General features: G+C 38.7%; 1 protein-coding gene across 10 annotated transcripts in view; it reads left to right on the top strand.

Moving 5' to 3' along the window:
* Positions 1-14686, top strand: part of TRIP12 (thyroid hormone receptor interactor 12) — a 69287-nt gene that overhangs the window by 1510 nt on the left and 53091 nt on the right. Inside the window, exons 1-3 of one of the 10 annotated variants that reach the window (XM_085233125.1) lie at positions 7940-8069; positions 8254-8325; positions 9653-9771. The exons of 5 other annotated variants lie outside the window; for them this stretch is intronic. The gene's annotated coding sequence lies outside the window, so the exon portion shown is untranslated. Of the gene's footprint in view, positions 1-649; positions 695-7939; positions 8070-8253; positions 8326-9652; positions 9772-10239; positions 10402-14686 lie in introns of those variants that run through there. 4 more of the 10 variants (XM_085233126.1, XM_085233128.1, XM_085233130.1 and 1 more) reach the window with 4 other exon arrangements.

The raw sequence follows: 14686 nt of genomic DNA, 5'->3' as shown, positions 1-14686 counted from the left end.
TATACAAGATTGTGTTGTCTCTTCTTTTTTTTTTTTTTTTTTTTCCTCCCTTTCCATTTCCCTACCCTGTTGCAGCCACAACGCTGATCTGGGCTTTCTCACCCCACAGTACAAAACTTTCCTTGAACGGGGCAACTTCCACAGTTTCTGCACTGTGTTCTGCTTACTGAGCTTCCTGGTGCTTTAAAAGCTGTCAGGAAGAGGAGCTAATTAGTTACCACCTCACTGTATGACATACATCCTTCAGAATAGGGAAGAGGAGGTGTTTAATGACTTACATTTTAATTTATTTCACAAGCCTTTTTTTGCTGTCACTGGATATAGTTCCTTTGGAAGGCTTCAAAAACAAGCAGGCCTTGCTGTGATTGCTTCTGTTTATCTGCTGTCTTCTTTGCAGTTCTCTCTTTCCCTCCCCACCTCCAAGACTGTTCCTGACTGTATATGGGCTGTGTGTGTTTAATTGCTGCCTAAACAGATCTGTGAGATTTCAAAGTATTTTTAAAAAATTTTAATACGTGCATATACAAATGTGTGATGAACATCAAAGCAGTGCTTGGAAAATAACAATACCTCTCTACTTTTTGATACCCTAACTGATAAATATTCATAGGAATTAAATATATTAATGAAAATTGTAGTATTTCAATTTTTACAGGTGTCACACTCAACTAAAATGTTAAAAAGCAGTATTCTGGTGAGTAAATAACACTTCTAGTACTTCTTAAAAGCTCACGTTTTCAGCTTGTGGTAATTAAAGGGAACTTATTGTGAGTGGCTCAGTTGTGTACATAGTGTAGTTCTATAGGTTTGATCTTAAAAATGGAAGGTTTTTTCTGAAGCATTTATTGCTGAGTGCCTCCTATTTTTGAGATAGAAATATAGGTGGTCTGAGTGTGGGTGTTGTTTTTTTTTTTTCCCCTTAGTGTTTCTGTAAAATCTGGTGTTTAGCTTGTGCTACTGACTTGTAGTCTGTGTTCTCCAGGCTCCAGATGGCTCCATAGGTAGGATTTGAAACAGGTTTTAGCTGTTAGTAGAAAACTTGTAGGTCATCTGTGATGTGGCATTACTACTTATTAATATAGCAGATCTACTTTAGTAGGAGTGCTGATGTGTTGAGTAAGAGGCTTATGAAAGTGGAGTCTTTTCATGTCTTGTAGAAGTTCTGGCTGGTAACCAGCAGGGAAATAACCTGTATCTTCTCAGTAAATGAGTGATTGAAATTCCTCCTTGATAAGGAGCCATGCAGAAGTTTCTTTTTTTTATTATTTCTATATTATGTTTTGACTGTTTGTCTTCAAACTCAAGATGTATACATTATAGAAAAGAATTGCAGTGAAGACCTTTTGTAATGTCATTCTGATGTTTGAGGTCTACAGCTATGGACAAGGACCCTGCATTCCCAGTACAGCTTTTTTTTTTTTTTTTTTGAAACCTGATGGAACTGACTTTAATTTCATAGTTGAAGTCATGGTGAGTTTTTTAAGTCTTTGTATTACTGATAAGTAGTTACTTACTTTGAAGCCATTTGGTAAGACAACCTGACTAAACTGCTTTCATTTTTCAGCAGTGAAGCTGAGGTTTGAGAGGAAAGTTACTGTGATTAATCTGCATGTTTGTACTTATTTTGCAGTGTAAGTGAATGTCAGAACTATCTGTGTTACTTCTTTAGGCTATGCTGCATTTTCTAACTAGGTAATTAGTAAGTAGCACATAGAACACTGCTCATCACTGGTCTGTCTTCTGTCACACCGAGGCGGAATTGTTGTACCCATGTGTAATCAGGTCCCAAAGTTGTACACCATGTACTGTCTTGTTGTCAAAAACTGAGACCTGGAATGTTTCTGGGATCTTCCATTGGCTGGTCTGATGATGTGCGTTCATCACCTGCAAAATTAGTAATGCTCCCTAGTAAGCAGTTTGTGGACTGACAAATTCTTAGTAGTGGAAACTTTTAATCAAGCTGTCACTGCCCAATTCAGTACTGACAGTGAAGGCAGTGATGCATCTTCATTTTTCGGCAGCAGGATAAGCAATTACCTTTGGGCCAGTGGATGTTTTTCTGAAGTAGTACAGTTTACTGTAAACTTGCTCTTGATATTTTAGCTTGTATGCAGTATTGCAGCCAGTTTATGGCAGTGTATGGGCCAATTTCTTACAGAGTGTTTTCATAGTAAAGTTTTGAGTTAGGACATGAAGCTGATAACTGGAATACAAAGTTTCATTAGCTGTCCTGTGTTTTTACAATTTGTTTGAATAAGTTTTGCTCCTTGAGAAAGATGATCAAGCATCTGTTTACCACAAAACACTTGCATGTAGCTTTTTGGTTCAGAATGTCTCACCAAACAAAATAATTAAACATAAAATATGAATTCAGCAGTCTTTTGTGAACCAAAAATTTCCAGCTACATGTGATACCAGTCACTGTGAAAAACAACTTAAGTCAGCTTGCTTCTCTGCTGCATGCTTTGAAATACTGGCAATGGTTACTTACTGTGATGGTTAGTTCTGAGCAGCAATTGTTCTCCTAATGCTGCCATGTGATAAAATCGTTCTCAGCACGTTGGTTGAATCTAGCTGTGGGAATACACAATTGTAGTCTCCTTTAATTCTGTCTGGCAGTCGGGGTTCAAGCACACACAACCGATTCTACTCTGCCTGTAACAAGGCTTGTCTGTAATGTACTGACTGTTGCCAATCTTAGTTGACTCATGAACATATACAGGACAAACATGGCAGAAAACTGCTGTGTATGAGAGCCATAGTCTGCTTTTTAGGAGAAGACTGCAATATAGGAAAAACTGAAGAAGTTGAGTGTGATTGAATAGTGTTCATCATGGTGACCTGATACTTGACTTCAATATTGAGCAAGTGAGATGTAGTAACTGATTTTTTTTTTTGTCATAGCTGCCTTCAGTTGATCAAAGAAAGCCTTTTTTTTTTTTTATTTTCTAATGAATAATAGAATAAAGTAGTTTAGAGCTGACCTCTGGAGGTCATTTGGTTCTGCTCCCCACTTGACTTCTACTATTTCGGCCTAAATAGCTTTTAATTGATCATCAAGCTGATAAAATCATTACATTTTCTTGAGGGATAGGAAAGAAAAAAACCAAACATAAAAAGGTGGGCGTGAGGAGGGGACTGGAAGGTTTCTGTGATGTGTAGTAATTCAGTGCTTTGTCATGGGAGGGCAATCAAATGTCCCACTGTTTTCTGAATGGGTTGGTTTGCTTTGTGATGGTGTCTGCTTTAAAATAATGTGTGATAAAACAGGAAAGATTTGACTCTCAGGAATGGCCTGAGTAATCTCCTGACACTGAACCTAGAATTGTAAGGAGCAGTCTGCTATTTCAGAATGGAAGCTGAGGTCGCTGGAACCTGTTGAACAAGAAGACTTTTGTGTTTTTTTTTTCTAAGCTCTGAAAAGTAAGGTGGGTTTTGTTGTTTCTTCTTTCAGAATAACATATTACTGATGACCATTATTTTATTGTGTGACATCAAAATAAGTGAACTTAGTGTGAAGAAAGGCAAATGCTTGCTAGCCTTGGGTAAAGGTGGAAGTGGAAGGTTCTAGAATGTTGTTTATTTTCTGACACGCAGATATTATCTGAGGACAGAGGTGTTAATCTTCAGGAAGGCTGTCTAGTTAGAAGGCAGACATTCCTGTGCTCCTCCTTTACATTTGTGGCTGACTGCTACTGTGTTTTTAAAACGTGGTTAATAGCATTCATTGTTAATGCACAACTGTAACTGTAATGGAGATTTCTTTCCTTGATTGTTCCTTAGGGATAGTTTATAAAGGTAAACCCGTTAAGAAAAATAGACCTGGGTTAAACCTTCATGGGTAGTCTAGTGCATAATCGTGCTCTAAGGTAACTAGGCCTCGTCTTTCACTGTCTTAGCTTTTAGAAATCGTGCTGTTTTGTTCTTGCTCTTTCTTCATGTCTAGTGTGCTTCACTGTAAGCTTGTTATGGCTTGTTTTATCCTTTCTGGATACAAGGAAAGATCTCTGTGCCATGATCTTTTCTCTCTTAATCCAAGATTAGTGAAATGTAGAAGTAGAAGAACCAAACACTTGTGAATAAAAGTGGAAATTAAAAAAAAATAAGTGTACGTAATATCTTTTGAGAACTGATATATATTTTTTAGGAGCAATGTAAGTGTTGTGGACCAAACAAATGGCAAAACTTAAATCACATATGCATGTGAGATTGTCAACTTCTTCTCTCTCTCTCTCTCAAAAAAAAAAAACAAAAACAAAAAAAAACACCTGTTTTATTCTTCCCCCCCACTCTCAACATAAAAAAGGACTTGCATTAAGTGCTACTGACACTGGAATAATGAATGCTTACTTAAACTCCTTGAGTTGGTGAGGACAGCTGTCTCGTGTGTGTAGATTATGAATCTGTGGTAGATGTCTATTTTTGGACGAACATTACTGGAAGATGTGGCTAACGTGAGGGTTAGAAGATATTTTCTCATGTTAGTGTTGTCAAATCTTGAATGTAATTAGATTACTCAGTACAGTGTTCCTCACTGGCCTTAAGAAGGTGTCTGCCATGTAACTGAACCTTCTGATCACAGGTGGAATGGGGCCATGCTTTTAGAGAGAACTAAAGAGTTCCAAGTTTACATTTGGCATACAGCCTTAGGAGTGAGTTTTCTCTTCCTCTTTATTTTGAGGATATGCTGTTGCAATCAAGTTGCTGAATGGGAACTGTGATTTCTGGTGCAAACTCTACTTGTTTTGATCTTCGTGGTTGTTTTGAGTGTAGCAGCTTGATGAGCTGATCCTTCATGGAGCGCTTGTGCTCTGGCTAAGCCTGAGTTGACCAGCCTCTGAAAAGGTGCTGCATGGCCAGATTTCAGGTCGTCACAACAGTAGTCAAAATAAGTGAATTTGAGTAATGAAATGGGCACAAATTCCATTGGTGTACATTAAGATACAACTTGATTGGAAACTTAATTAAAAAGCTCGAGGTGCAAATGCCATTTTAACTACAAAAAAGTGATGGAAGCTGTGTAACTTTCAGCAAAGATTCCAAATCTTAAAAGTAGCACTTTAAAAAATCCACTACAGTCTATTCTGCGGCGTTGTTCATGTTTGTTTAAACGAGAATGTGTGTTGCCATATCTCACTATGGTGTATTCTGCCTGCGGTGTTCAGAAGATAGTCAACTTTCTACAGTAAAACAGTGGTAGTAAGAATGAAGAGCTGTGTTATACCATAAGATTGTGGTTAAGGATTAAAGATGTTAGCTTTGTTCCCTTATTATGTTACAGAAAGTTTGGCAGAAGATCAAATATATTTTTTTTTGCCAAAAATAAAATGGCAAGTATGCTTTCTTCAGGTTTTTTTTTTTTTTTGTATGACAGCTTTAAAGTAGAAACAGTACTGCTGCATACTCCTATTTCTAGCTTACCTCAAATATTTGCAGGCTTGTGACTGTATGTAGATCTCTGCCACGTTTTGTACTGGGCTCCTGCTGGAGACTTTCATCAGCACTTTAACTGCAAGAAGCATTGTTTAGAGAAAGACCATTGCATGGTTGAATCTGGAAGTTCTACTACTTTGAGAAGATGGAAAACTAGTTCTCATCAGACTAACTGTGAGGAAGAAAGGTGAATATTGTAGAATTTTGTATGTGGAGGAATGTATTCATGTTTACACTGTAGGGCACTGTGGTCAAAGTAAATAATTCCCATCTTTTTTTTTTTTTTTTTTAATTGCATGGGGGTTCTTAATGTTGCTGAAACCAAACTGCAGTTGGAGCAGAATGCCACTGAAGATTCTGGTTTAGCTGTGTTATATGCAGATGCATTGAAGTAAGCTTGAATCTGGGAAGTGTGTATTTAGAAACTTGAGATAAATACAACTTCAGTAATAAGTTGCTTCCTGAGAGCACAGTTAAAATTGATGCAGATACCTATGAGATTCCACTCAAGTAACAATCACAGCAAGCTCCATCTGTCACTGTCAAAATACAACACAAATAACCTGTTTGTTGCAATACTTCATTGCTTCCAGAGGTGGTCAGAAGTATGTTCCTTGGGTGCATCAGGCTTTTTCCTCTGTGGTAGATTTAGGCAAAAGCTGTTGAAACTATTAATGTAGCTGTAAAAAAAAAAAAACTGGATCCTTAATGCAGTTGCATCACCTGCTTTTAAAAACTGAGTATTTTGTTCAGACAAAGTCTGAATTTCTATCATATTGAGATGATTGAGCTATTACATGTAAATTCTGATGGTTTCCTGATGGCAGTACCTGTAGTGTCACCAGAACTGCTTTGTCAGCTCCCTTCTCCTGTTTGTAGTCTGCCCTAGCCCAGCCTTGCTTCTGTCTGTAGCAGCAGCTTCCTTGTTGTGTTTTTCTTGCAGTGTCACATGACTGCTGTCACGTCTTGCGTGTGCTGCTAATGCCAGTGAGTTTACTTTTGTTTTCGGTGTCAGAATATTTTAAAAAGTTGATCGAAGTAAACCAAGTGGGTTGCTATGCATCACAGAATTGTTTAGTGTGTCTGACAGTTTTTGTCATCCAAAAACTATTCCCCTTCAGCTAAGAAATGGTTTCTTCCTAACAGATTGTGTGTTGGTACCCTTCAACAAAATCACGTCAGGCTCATTGGAAAGCCTGCTCAGCAAATCAAAACTAGAGAACAGGCTGGTTGAACAGCAGAGCTACATTAATGTTTTGTCTCTTTGTTCTGTAACCAGTTCTGAAGTACTAGTTGTCTTAAACGTTGCTGTTAATAACTCAACCGCAAAAATCTGTGTTAATCTGTCACGGAGCTCCCGTGTCTTCGTCTGCTAGATCTACAAGGAGCTCGTGCCAAAAAATTGAGTAGTTGGTTTGGTTTCCTGAATGTATCAACTTCTGGCACTATTCCTGTCCCACCCCTCCCTGCATCTGGGAGATATCAAACTGAAACATATGGGCACAGAGTGACACAGCAAGAGAAGGATCGAGCTCAATAAACAGCCTCTACATACTTACTCTATGCTGAAGAGCAGTGTATGGCTTGTGGGTTTTTTATTTTTAAATCCTTGAAGCCACTGCTTGTGCTGCAGTTACTTGCTTTGTGGAGAGTTATCTTCTGCCTTCTCCCACCCAAGCAGAATGTGTTGGGGCAGGTTATTTTCCCTTAATCACCGTGTGGTTTGTTATTGGTAGCGCCATGGGACAGGGCAAGGAAAACTTTAAAACTGCAGACAGCACTGGCTTACTTCTTTGCAGTGTCATTTGTGACCTCTTTCTGTCCTAGTCCTGAGCAGTGTGAGCATCTCATCTCTCTTGGTTGGCCTAATAAAATAGAAGTTGTTATTCATAAGCTGTATATGAGGACAGTGAAGTACTATCATCCAGAGATAAGCTTAGTAAGAGACTTGGTAACGAAGTGTAATCTGCCAGTACTGTTTGTACATCACTTGTATTTCAAACTCACAAACATCTAAAAAGCAGTTAAGTGTGTGTGTTAGTAGTGTTTTCATGCTTGTTAATTCTTCAGTCCTCTTGGAAGATTGTTTCAGCATGTCATTTCTTGAATTTAAGAATTCTGCAACTTACATCTTGAAAGGCACCCTTTCAATTTTGTTTTGCCTGCTGACTATCAGTGTTGTAATCTCATTTTAAATAATTTTCTTCTCATAGTGTCCTACCCTTGGCCCTTACAGAAAGCATTTATGGCCTTCAAGTTGCCAGGCTAAATAATCTCGTTGTTATTAGTCATGTCCTGTAAGAGTATTTTCCTATTCCTTCAACTCAAATTCATCCTTGTTAACCAAGGCCAACTGTGACGGAATGCAGATTCTAGGTAAATATTTTATGCAAAAGTACTGGAGAATTATTGGTTGCAGTGTGTGCTGAAGAACTTTCTCCCCTCCGCCTGCCCCCTGGTACTCACTGCCAGTGATGTGTAATCACTGATGCTTAGTTCAGTGACAAGGTTCTTGCCTGTAGCAGGACTTCTTGTTTTAGTACTTGGGTATAGGAGCTACGTGCTGTGTGGTATTACTGCTCTTCTTTGCTTTGCAGGTGTCTCATTAGAGTCATTTGCTGTTCATTACTTTTGACGTGAGTATTGTTCAGGAAGGGGAGGAGTAGAAGGCAGCAATTTGAAAGTTTTGATAGTTTGGGGGAAAATAAAAGGATTTTAGGAAACAGCTGGGGCTTAGATAAATGTATCACTTCAGTAGCTGTGTTGAAACAAGTGGAGACTGTAACAATTACACAGTTTGTATCTTATTTCTATCTACAGGTAGTGGTCTGCTCACAAATACCTTTTGGTGAACTTACGTGCTGATATTTTGTGTTGGGATCCTACTTAATGGTAATTGGCTGTTTTAAATAGTTTTGCACTCAACAAAAATACTGATGATCTCTCTTTAGGTCTGAAAGTGGCTGCAAGTGTTCTGATCTCTGTGTTCAAAAAAAAATCAGTTCTGGCATTTGCTGATGTTCTGTCATTACTCAATTAGTTTTTCAAGACTTAATTGCATCACAAACTTAAGATTGTCTGCCTTCAAGTATTCAATATGTGTAAGTGTACCTAACTTCCAGAAAATGTTTTTTTCCAACCTTTTTTTTTTTCTTTCAAAATTGGTCCTTCAGCCACAGTAGCAGCATGTAAGTATCTCTAATTTACCTGTAACTGAAGGAACTACAATATATTAAACAGTTTTTCTTTCTTTCTGTAGTCTGCTTGCAGTAAGAGACAGCTTTGAAGCTGGAAGGAGTGGAAAGCTGTGGTCGAATAGTCCTCATCAGAGAGTACATGCAGAACTCTGATTCAGTGAGAATATCTGTCTACCTGCTCTCCTAGAGTAAACAAATAAAATCTCATTGCAGTAATGTTATGGAAGGTGTATTTGGAAGAGCAAGCCTTAAATGTTAGTTTCTCACAAGAGTGACTATTCCTGGAAATACCATTAATATTAATGGGATCTCTTTAAAGAGCGTTTTTTTTTGTTGTTGTTGTTTTTTACCTTATTGTGTTTCTGGATCATTTTTGGTTCAGGGTTCTTTAAATGCCTTATTTTTAGCCTAAAATACACTGTTGGCAGCTAAGATAAGAGGAAGAGCACAACCAAATGGTGTGGTATGTTTAAGTGTTTGGTTGATATGTCAGTGACTCCAGCTGTTTTGTCATAAATATTCTGTGTCATTAAAGCCTGTTGCTCCCCCAGGGATCTCCACACTTCCCTTAAGGAAGATGTTCTGAAGATGTTAACCCAGTATGCATAAGCTTCTAACAGTTCAGATGAGAAATTCAAGGACTGAGAGTTCTGTGCTCAGTCTCATGAGTGCTGCTCTGAAATGGCTTAGTGTGACAAGTAGAAAAGATGCCAGCTATTGTATTTCCCCTGAATCTCAGGTAGCTGGTGTGAAACATAGCTGAGCTGCTGCTTGTAAGCCTCTATCATTACACACAATCTAACCTGTTTTAAAACAAAGCAGCAGCAACAAAAAAACTCCAAAGAATTGACCAAAGGAAAACAACATCCATTGATGATATTAAAAGTAGAAAGTGGCAGGGTGCAAATCCAGACCTGTAGAAGCTGAAAGCAGAGTAGTGGAATAAAGTGATGTAAATACCTAAGTAAAGAAAGTCAAGATGCATCCAAAAATCAAGTTGCTAGTTGCTACTTGTATTTCAGGTTATGGCATCCAAGTAGAGTTGCACTGGTTGGTGAGCTTGCCCTGTCACTGAAGAGTTGGAGGGTTGGTGGACCACCTCTGAGATGGGAAGAAGTTTAGCATATTCCTTTGTGACTGGGTATGAACTAAACTGTTTTGTCCTTTCTGCTTGTGTAGTCTGGAGCAATGTTTGTGGTGGCAGAAGTTGATCTAATTTCATGTTGTTTCAGCAGAATTCTCGAAGTTTTATCAATGACCCTGTGATAAGTTAGTGTCTGTTCTTTTAGATTGTTGGTATAAACTTGTACGGGTGGAATCATTTGTTTTGACTCAACTCCCAAAGTTTGGTATGCTCAACTATAACATGAGAAAGCTCTGTGTCGCTGCTAGGGTACAACCAGTAATCGTAGTCTATCTCTGTAGCTTCTGAGGTGGTTGTGTAAGAGGAGGAGCTTGAAGTAATGATATACCGAAGGTGACAGCCTTAGATAAATGTTTGTGGCTGCTGGAGCATCTTCTGGCAAGTACACAAGGTCTTCACTTGGTTTTTGGATAAGAGGAACCAATTTCTATTTCTAGTTCACTTTGGTGACCATGCTCCCTAAGGTGATTCTTGAGAAACCTCGTTGAGCTTTTAATTCCCACCAATACTGTGGGATTCTTTGGAGGATAAAGTGGTATTAAGCTGAAAAACTAAAACGTCAACAGATAGCTCTAATGGCTGACTTGTTTGCATTTTCTCTCCATAGCCTGTGCTGTAACTTTAATGGTAAGTTGTCTTGTGTGAAGAGTTTGAGTGTTTGATTGTTTGAATGCAAATAGTGTTATCACTATTGAGCTTAGTGTTAAAGAAGATAGTTTAGAAAAAATAGAAGGGGGGGAGGATAGTGCTGTTTTTGACTCAAAATGTCATACGTACAGAATGTTTATGCTGTTGTTTTAATTAGAAAATAATTGCTTTTAAGGTGAACAGTGTTTCTTTAAAAAAAAAAAATATATAAAAAAGACAACAAAACTAAAACAAAGGCCACTCCCTTCCTTGAGATGCTCAGACTCTGTCATGAAATGGAATGAATGTACTAGTATATTGTAATGGTGTAAGCTGACCTTGATATTTGAAGCTACAACAACAGGCTGTTTTATGCAGTTATCTTTCTAACAAGTTAAAGTACACATTCATAATTAAAGCATTAATAAATAGTGCTATTTCAATAAGCAGCGTTTACAAGCTACTGAAGCTGTATGGAAGTAGTTCATGGATGGGTTAGACTGTTTTCAAAGTGCAGCACACAGGGAAGCTGTTAAATGCAAAGGAAAGGTACCAATAAAATATAGAAAGCATTGAAGGAAGACACAAAGTTCAACTTGGCATCTTTGGTAACAAATGGGTGTTGAAGATACTGGGACTAACCACTTCAAAGATGTGAACCGGGGAGATGGTGGCAGTAGAGATGGCATGATGGATAGAACAGTTCATTGCTCACTAATCTTACATGGGATGTGGATGTGCATAACTGACTATCTTTCATTAGCAAAACAGATGTATGATTAAGGAGAGGCTGCAGCCTTTAGGAAATAACTAAATTTTGCATTTAGTATGGTGACATGCTGTGCAGAGGGAAGGAAGAAACTGTTCTCATTTCTGGGCCTACAGGTGTTTTTCTTCCTTCACAAGCCTGTCTGCTTTGTTCTTTAATCCTTCCCTGAAGTCAGTCAGTTCCCTGTGTTTGTTTTTTACTCAACTGGTTATAAGGAGGTGTTCTATCTTGCATCGTGAAGAAGCAGTGCTTTTCTTCTCTTTGCCTTGAGTCTGCCCTACTAGTGCATTTTTATTAATCAGCCTAAAATAAATACTGAGGGGGAAAAGGATGTGCAGAATAGTTCTAAGTCTGTATGGCTGTCTTGTGGGCTTGTTAAGAAAGAGCAAACGTAAAATTCACCAACTCTTAAGCAAAACCAACCACTTTTACGATTGATTTCAGTGTCACATTAAAAGTATGGACTTTTTTCCTGTTTGCAAAAATATTTCAAGGAGCCTGCCTAGACAGATACACAGCTTTGGAGAAAAACCTTCAGTTGTGCATACAAAATATTTGAAAGAAGCTTTGTCTTCCTTTCCTCTTTGCTTCCAGCTCTGGATATGGTCTGTTCTGGATATGGTACCTGTTTTGGGGGTAATTGTATGTTGTCACTTTTTAAGCATTAATGTAGGATAAAAGGTTGCCCTTATAGGAGGCAACTGTTGAATATTCTGATTGGATTACAGACAGATTGCATGAGTAGAAGCTTATCAAATCAGCTGTTGTAATATCTGGTTCTTAAATGATCATCTTGGTCCAAGCCCAAACTCCAGAAGGTTTAGAGCCCCACTTATTCTTTTGTAAGTATCTCACACCTGTGGAAAACTGTTCTTTTGATCTGTGTTACTGGTGGTCTGTGAATCTTCTCAGTACGCTGGAGAGCAGGAGAGTAACTAAAAAGCATTGAACGGGTTGAGGTTCTAGGTTGTCTTCTTGCCAGGCCAATAAGAAAACTTTCTTCCTACTCTAACCTCAGTAAGGAATTCAGGCTTGGGTAAACCTGGCCATGTTAAAAGTGAATAAAAACACCTTGTTTTCCATCAAGATGTTCATCTAGTAAAGTGTAACATATAGCTTTGGAGTTAAGGATGTTGCTTGGGTGAGGAAAATATGTGGTAGTCTGCAGGTGTAGGGGTAAGAAGCAGAAAAAGGGGCTGGTGCTAATCATGTGGGAAGGAACGGGAGGAATTTGTCTTGCTTTTATTTGTATTTTAGGGGGAAATATGATGGGTTCTTGTTGAGCTTAAAGTTAAAACTGAGACTGGCATCCTGTTAAAAATCAGGTTCTAATGTTAAGACTTGCTCAGGTTTAATGTCTCAACTCTCTGTATTGTCTCTACGTATGTATGATTTTTTCCATGCTCCAGCCTGCATGTACAGTGCCCTGTTTCTCATTTTATTTGTTAGTAATGATGAAGTGTGTTTATAGGAGGGTAAGCAGTCTCATCAGTATGCATGCTGTGAAGTCTTTTCTTGTATAAAGCTCAGTATTCAAGCTCTTGACAACTTTTTTTTTCCCATGACCTTTTTGAAGTGCAATTGTATAAGCTAATGTTGTATGTTCTTTTGTGTAGTTACGTGAAAGAATAGCTCTGAGCATGGTAAATTCCTGATCCTATCATTGATAAGATCAGCTTAAAGGCAGTTTAATCCTCAGTGTCTAACAGGTGTTGCTCTGGGTGTGACTTCCATTTGTTCAGCTTTAAACACAGCTTCTTTTCTTTTTCTCTGTACATACATTATGCACTCCGATCCATGGTTAGATACAAGGTGAATGTCTTAATGGTGTATGTTTATGTATTATGTTGTATAGAAATCTTGCTATGTAGCAAGCCCATGACTTCTTTGTGTAGCATTTGATTGAGAGAAGCTTTGGAGGATAGTGTGGCCTGCTTGAGATGGCATTAGGAAGGAAGCCTCAGCACACATCAGGTACTAAATATCAATGATTTAAAAAGAAACAACAACAAAAAGCACCATACTACAAAGCAATGAAAAAGCTCCCGGAAGTCTCCTAATTTGTCTAAAAATTTTCTAAATGTTATCTTGAAAATGCAAAAGCTTGACCTCCATTTTATCAGTAGGTAAGAGGCAACTATTTCCCCCCTCCCATTGAGAACGTATATTTCTTCCAGCTTTCATCTGTTTTCAACACCTGTATGATTGAACAGGCTTCTCAACTCTTGGCACTTCCAGCAGAAGGTGAATATTATCAACTGAAGACTCAGTTTCCTCTGTCTTTACCTTCTTTTCACGGTAGATCTGCATAATGCCCCTACTTAGACCTGTAATTTTGGTTTCATCTGTGGCACCCTTCTAATCTGCATGTACAGGCCAATTCCTTTGGTATTTTTTTCTTCCTGCAGTACCTTCTGCAAGATCCAGTCCCTGAGTTTTTTCACTCATATAGCTAATAGTTCTTCTGTTTCCTCTTCTCCCTGAGTTACCCAGAAGATCACTGACATCATTGTATACTGATTTGGTCTTTGGGTGGCCAAGCCATATTTTACTAACAGCTGGGTTCACTAGCTTTCTTAGAACTTAAGATTGCATGACAGAAGTTGATTAGGAGCTTGGCAGGGCTTGGGCAACTTGCTGTCACAACTTGGAGCATGTATTGTGTAACAGGCTCTGCAGCTAGGGCATAGATGTGTTCTGTATCAGTCTGTCATGTAGTGCTGTTGCCTGTGTCTCAACTCTGTGAGCCAGATACAGGTGGATGGCAAACTGTAAATAAGGCAGCGTCTGGTCTGTGAGATTTGAGTGGGGAAGAGGCTTGATGTTATAGCAGCAGATTCTGCATTAACACCCACATAAAGTAAGTGGAGCTGTGCAGCTCAAAGACAGCTAGATATTCTGTGCTGGCTAGGGCAGAGTTGGAGTGGGTGATGATCTTGGGTACCTTCCTGGTTTGCTTGCATGAAAACACTGGAATCAAGCTTCTAAACTGAAGCTGACACTGATCACACAACTGACTTTCTGCTCCTTCACTGACAGAAGGCCCTCTGCTGTTACTTTGCCATGCCTGTCTACTTGGTCTTACTTGATCACCTGCCTGCTAGTTTGTCCTCACCTTGGTGATCTCACAGATCTGTACTTTGTGAAAAACTGCTGCTTCTGTTCAATTTATTTAAAAAGTTGTATTCCAGTGACTGCTAACAAGCTGAAACAACTTTTGTGTAAGCACCAGGTAGCACAATTGCGTACTGGGACTTGAATAGCACAAACTTCTTTGTTCAGTAGCTTGTCGACAGGTAACAGTCAGTTCAGAGCTCCTATCGGGGTGGAGTTAAGCTCTTGCTATATCAGCTGAGTTGGTGGGGAGATTTTGATCTGATGTAGGTGTACAGAAGAAACATTAGAAGCACAGATTCCTTGCTTATGATGAGGTGGCTTAAATATCTCTGGACTTCTTCTGGAGTTGAGCTTTTGCTGGTTGACTCACAGCTGTCTAGACTGTACCCTACTGAACAC

The sequence above is a fragment of the Meleagris gallopavo genome, chromosome 11, assembly GCF_905368555.1.
Source record: "Meleagris gallopavo chromosome 11, MGAL_WU_HG_1.1, whole genome shotgun sequence".
In the NCBI taxonomy this organism is placed as follows: domain Eukaryota; kingdom Metazoa; phylum Chordata; class Aves; order Galliformes; family Phasianidae; genus Meleagris; species Meleagris gallopavo.
The sequence above is the reverse complement of the archived record's forward strand: the minus strand, read 5'-3'. Positions and strand labels throughout refer to the sequence as shown.